The 6,145-nt window shown below is 32.8% G+C and overlaps 4 non-coding genes across 4 annotated transcripts; 1 reads left to right on the forward strand and 3 right to left on the reverse strand.

Annotated features, from left to right (window-relative positions):
* Positions 1 to 2,169: 2,169 nt before the first annotated feature.
* TRNAS-GCU (transfer RNA serine (anticodon GCU)) lies at positions 2,170 to 2,257 on the reverse strand. Its single transcript has one exon. It is a non-coding gene; the product is annotated as a tRNA-Ser (tRNA).
* Positions 2,258 to 3,010: 753 nt separating this feature from the next.
* TRNAC-GCA (transfer RNA cysteine (anticodon GCA)) lies at positions 3,011 to 3,081 on the forward strand. Its single transcript has one exon. It is a non-coding gene; the product is annotated as a tRNA-Cys (tRNA).
* A 2,382-nt stretch (positions 3,082 to 5,463) lies between these two features.
* On the reverse strand, positions 5,464 to 5,547 carry TRNAY-GUA (transfer RNA tyrosine (anticodon GUA)). The gene has a single exon. It is a non-coding gene; the product is annotated as a tRNA-Tyr (tRNA).
* Positions 5,548 to 5,726: 179 nt separating this feature from the next.
* On the reverse strand, positions 5,727 to 5,798 carry TRNAE-UUC (transfer RNA glutamic acid (anticodon UUC)). Its single transcript has one exon. It is a non-coding gene; the product is annotated as a tRNA-Glu (tRNA).
* Positions 5,799 to 6,145: the final 347 nt, after the last annotated feature.

Here is a 6,145-nt window from a genome sequence, read left to right on the forward strand (position 1 = left end):
TTTCTCTTTTTTCTTAGCTACAGCTACATAGATAATCAATATTTTTATGAATAAATATTAGCAAGACCCCGGCTTTTTTGTATGAATGGAACATTTTGATATAAATCTCTATCTCAAAAAATGTCTAACAGAAATATCCAGAAATCTAAATAGAGAAATAACATAACTAACAGAAATCACACGAATAAAGAAATTCTAAATAAATAAATTCTATTTGACTCTGCCTCTTCAAGTGACTCAATAAGATAGACTTACTAATTCCAACTTCCCAAAACTTCCCAAAGATTCAATCCATAAAGAATCATTACAAATCTTTATACTTGAAAAAGTTTCTTACTTCTATATCATGATTTGAGCCAAGTTTTACAGTAAAGACTCCATTTGATTATCATAATAAAGATCATTTTTTCTTTTCGAATGGAATTCTCAATGATGTAAAGCAAATAATCTAAATAGATCGAACAATGAAAATAAATATAATTGTTAAATATTTAAAATGAAAATAAATATAATTGTTAAATATTTCAATTTTCATTTTTTAAGTAAGTATGAAAACCCTTTTTCACAAAAATAGAAAGACTTTTTGTCACTGAAATAGGATAACAATACATACCTGATAACAATACATACCTATAGGCTAAGCACTTCCTCTTTTATATGTATTTTCATATTTGAACCTGAGGTTAAGTAATCTTTCTACATCTCATCTTATCTTTATCAAAAGGGTTTAGTTACTTTTGCATGTCATTTGAACTCGATTTAGTTCAGTTTGTGAAAAATTCAGATATGATTCCGAAAAGAATCATTCAAAATAAAAAAAAGAAAGAGGAATACTATTCTATCCAATATTAGACCGTGAAACAGAACCTTGTTGAACAAAAAAGAAGTATTCGGGTACAGGGGATATGCTCTGGGACGGAAGGATTCGAACCTCCGAATAGCGGGACCAAAACCCGTTGCCTTACCGCTTGGCTACGCCCCATTTCTATTTTTATTGGACACTAATACTAATAAAGAATAATATTGGTATTAAGTGTTCGTCAATTCCAGTCCAACTATCTATAGAAAACCTTTCTTCTTTATAGAATTTATTATAGATATTATAGATTCGTTGCTAGGATTTTGACATGTGTATATCTAGAATTCAACTTAATTTATTGATCATTACATATAATTCAATTAAGATATTGTATGAAAGTATGATTTCTTCTAGTCTCCTTTGAGAATTGGAGGATTTTTGATTGAGTGGAAAAAGAAGGATTTTTTTGTCTACCTTACTTTCTTCATTTTTCCTTATATCAATAACTCAATCAAAATGCAATTATCTCGACGAAAAAAATGTCTGTTATGCTTAATATCTTTAGTTTGATCTGTCTTAATTCTGCCCTTTATCCGAGTAGTCTTTTCTTCGCCAAATTGCCCGAAGCCTATGCTTTTTTGAATCCAATCGTAGATGTTATGCCAGTAATACCCCTGTTCTTTTTTCTTTTAGCCTTTGTTTGGCAAGCTGCTGTAAGTTTTCGATAAGATCTTTAATAGTATCTTATAGAATTCATGTAGAATTCATGATTTATTCGAGAAAAATGATAACATTTGATAAGATCAAATAAGTCTGACAGTATGAACCTTCAATTCAAACATTGAAATGATCGAATAGCCGTGAGAAATCCGGCTCGCTCCATTTCCCGATTTTCATCCTTTTTCCTTTCCGGCAAAATACCTTATTAGCTTAGGGTCGCTTACAACATCTAATTGGGGGTATGAAAGTGATTTCTGGTAATCAAAGACTCTTTTGAAAAATTTCAACTTCACAACTTCATTTGAATTTCTGAACATTCTTTTCTATTTTAGAATTCATTTCTTGGTGTCAAAATAAGATATGTGATATAAAAATGGAGGATCTATTATCTTTTCTTTTCTCTCGTTTTTCTTTTTCAAAAAATGATCTTGGAGGTTGTGTAATGCTTACTCTCAAACTTTTCGTTTACACAGTAGTAATATTCTTTGTTTCTCTCTTCATCTTTGGATTCCTATCCAATGATCCAGGACGTAATCCTGGACGTGAAGAATAAATTGTTTTTCTTGCTTTATTTTACAATTTTCTTCATATTTTTATTTTCTTTTAGCTATTCCACACACTTAACTAGAAAAAAAATAGAAAGTCATCAACGGAAAGAGAGGGATTCGAACCCTCGGTACGAATAACTCGTACAACGGATTAGCAATCCGCCGCTTTCGTCCACTCAGCCATCTCTCCCAATTGAAAAAGATAATTACTATGTTACATTACACATCAAGTAAGGATTAAATTAAGTATTTCTTTCACATTCTTTATCGTTATTATAGAATTAGCAATTCCATTTAGATGCTCGAAAGATCAAAATAGAAAGATAAAAAAAGAAGACCTTCTTGCTTTTATTTTATTCGAAGTGCCTTTTTGGCCTGGCCCGGTCAATACCCAGCCGGGCCTTTTTTTGTTACAAAAAATTCCCTTCATTTTTTTATTTATAGGCAACATACTCTAAATAGCCAATTTAGTACCCGTGTAACAATTTCCGTTCTGGGGTTTACATATACTTATCATTTTTGTTATAATGGAAATTGAGAAGGATTTTTGATTCAAAAGAATAAATCAAGAAAAGGATAAATCAAGTATGTATCAATTTGTATTTTCTTATGTCGTTTGGCAAACCAAATTTTAGATTCAAATCCAAGAATCATTGACGAATTCTCAGTCAACGAATATCCCGTTTGTCATAAATTTTGGTTTTTTTGAGTGAAAATATACATTTGATTTTTCAATAGAAAAGTGAGGGGAAGCTTTTTGGCATTGTGTGTTTTGAGATACTATACAATCAATCGAAGGGACAATCAAAAGGGGAAAAGGGTTTTTTTCTAATTTTGATAAGTTTAGTTAGAAAAAGGATTCAAAAGGGGATGCAAGTACAATAAACTAAAATTGAGTAATCCAACAAAAAAGGTAAAAATTTCTCCTATTGTGTATCGTTTTGGCGGCATGGCCGAGTGGTAAGGCGGGGGACTGCAAATCCTTTTTCCCCAGTTCAAATCCGGGTGCCGCCTCATCAGCAAACGAATCGGAATCTCTTATTCTGTTCTGCTGATATAACTCAACCTAATTTTACCCAGCCAGAACAGAATAAGGGGACTGTTAATACTTGGTTGATTCTAAACATCCGTTCTGGGGATTTTGTAAAAGATTGGAAATCGGAAATCTTTGAATCCAAAATGAAAAGAAAGATTTGATTTTAATGTTTGATTTTAATGGTCGAAGCAAGACTTCCCGATTCCTTTCTACTACTAATGTAATGTCTACTTATTGGGTCTTGATTGGAGATAATTTAACTACTGGTTGGGGGAAGTTCTTTCTATTTCTATACTGTGTAATCTACATATATAGGCTCGCGAGAATCTCTGAGTGTTCAGGCATTCAATCACTATTAGATTGAGATGGATAATTTATAGAAAAAAACATGAAAAAAATGATTCTTTTTTTTTTTTTTTTTTTAACCTCTCGTCAAAAGTATAATATACTATCTCCCAACTCCTTCAGAGAGACAATCGGGAAAGGGTACGGATTAGATCAAATAGGAAAAAGTTTGTAATAGATAGCAATTGATTTATTTTTACTTTGAAGGGCAAGAAAAAAAGGAATGTGCCCTCTTATTTTATTACTAGATGTTCCATTAGTAACATTCCTTTGTAGTTTTGATTTTTTATTTTACTTGTGTTTAGTCTTTCCCGATTATAAATCATATAGAAATTTTTGAAATGGATTTTTTGATTGGTTCATCAATAGTGTTCGCCCAGAATCCCTTTTTGACTCTGGACCATTTATTCTACTATTATTAGTGAGCAATAATGGAATAATTCTATCATAGAGATAAGGGACATAATTCACATGGATATAGTAAGTCTCGCTTGGGCTGCTTTAATGGTAGTCTTTACATTTTCCCTTTCACTCGTAGTATGGGGAAGAAGTGGACTTTAGAAGCACTCCTAATTTAGTTGAGGAATGAAACGGTATCAATTGTTTTATAGATCGTTCTGCAACGCATTTTTGATTTGAATTGAAATCATTTTCAAATCAAAATATCTTCGTTTCCAAATTCCATTGGATTATAGTGGATCAATGTATTCTATAACAGTAAAACAAAACAATTATTTCAGATTCATCGGAATAAATAGATGTATCAAAGAAATAGAATTGGGTCCTACGTAAATTCCATATATGGATTAATAACTACATATATTGAAGATAGAAGCTAATATAGTATACCAACTTTATTAGAAACAATTTTATACACTACTATAACACTAATAGAGAGTATGATAAGTAAGAAATCAATTTCTTACTTACCATACTCTCGGATCTCATAGAATACCGCCGATTATAGCCCGTTGATTTCATTTAAGGCGCAAAACAAAAATAGAATACTTTTCATTTGATTTCTTCAACTATTGATAAGAATTCAGAAGTCAAGTTTCATTTAAAGTAATTAATCATTTTGACTGGCTGTTTTTACGTAAATTATAAGTAGAAAAGCAGTAGGAATTAAAATGAACAGTGCAGTAGCAATAAATGCAAGAATATTTACTTCCATAATCTCATCGTTTTTTTTTTTCAAAATAACTCGGGATTTAATCCCATAGAGATGATAAATCTTTCACCTGTCAATTCAATGAATGCATTACCTATCGATGATCTTGAATCGGATCAATATCATGAATAACAATATCTGAGCTATTCAATTAATTCGTCGTCGAGAATTGAATAGTATAACATACGAACATCTTTTATCCATACTGAATCCAAAATGGGATTCCCGGACCAATCAAAAACCCCTTTACTTTATTTATCCTTCTTTTCTTTATTTTCTATAACCTACCTTCCTTAGGTCTTCCTTATAGAACCATCAAACGAACTCTAACCACCCGCCCCAACTACAAAAACCCAACAAACAATACAAGCGAAGTGGAAAAAGAGAGGAATTAGGTTCTAAATTTTAATGATCTAAATTTCTTTGGAAGACAAATAAGTATGAGAAAGATGAGTCGCGGGAGAAAAGATGGAATATTCTATCAACTTCACTATTTTAGTTATTTTTTAGTTTAGGGTTTGTTCTTTCTTCGACAGAATCCTGAAAAAAAGAAGGGAAACCCCTTCGGAATTCAATTATGCTCTCTGTCCCTTCTTTCACAGAAAATCGAGAGGCGAATTGATGTACTTATTGGATCCGTCGGGACTGACGGGGCTCGAACCCGCAACGTCCGCCTTGACAGGGCGGTGCTCTTGCCTATTGAACTACAATCCCAGGGAAATAAGAAGAGATCTAGCAGAAATTTTGGATTCTTTTTTATTCTCTCGTATCAGGTATTTTTTCGTATCAGGTATTTTTTAAGAACAAGAGGGTTCTACCATCTGATAGTAGATTGACAAATTGTTGGGCCGAGCTGGATTTGAACCAGCGTAGACATATTGTCAACGAATTTACAGTCCGTCCCCATTAACCACTCGGGCATCGACCCAACGCCTAATTCATTTTAGACGTTCCATAATCAACTTCCTTTCGTCTCCCAGGCAGATTTGACAAATACATATCACTTTATATAAAATACAAAGTCCCACTGAGTAGACTATTAGAAGGACTTGACAAAGATGGATCACTTGATAGAAAATCCCACTCCTATAGTCTTGAGTATTGGTATACCCCTAGAGGGACTTGAACCCTCGTTTTCTCCGTGAAAGAGAGAGGTCGTAACCACTGGACCATAGGGGCCTTTGGCCACCTTACCTTAATATAACTCAGACCTTTTGGAGATGTGAATCAAACCGAAAAACTCGTTAACTATTCTGGAGGTTAATGGTAATCAAATCAAACTTTACCATTCAATTACAACCTTGAAACTTGATTTCATTGGTCTTTCTCGTCTTTATATCTCTCATTCACAAAGGGTTCTGCGTTGGATCCAAGATCCTTTACTATCCAGTGGATTCAAGGTGCTTTACCAAAATAGTATTTGACCACTTAAATTATATTGCGCCCTAAGTCATACTGTCAATTGACGACAGGACAGGAGGGCAATAAAAGAATAGAGAAGACGGAAATATAGATTAGGTATATCC

The sequence above is a fragment of the Bidens hawaiensis genome, unplaced genomic scaffold, assembly GCF_021521415.1.
Source record: "Bidens hawaiensis isolate Kalapana, Puna unplaced genomic scaffold, B.hawaiensis_p1.1 tig00061378_1, whole genome shotgun sequence".
Classification (NCBI taxonomy): Eukaryota; Viridiplantae; Streptophyta; class Magnoliopsida; order Asterales; family Asteraceae; genus Bidens; species Bidens hawaiensis.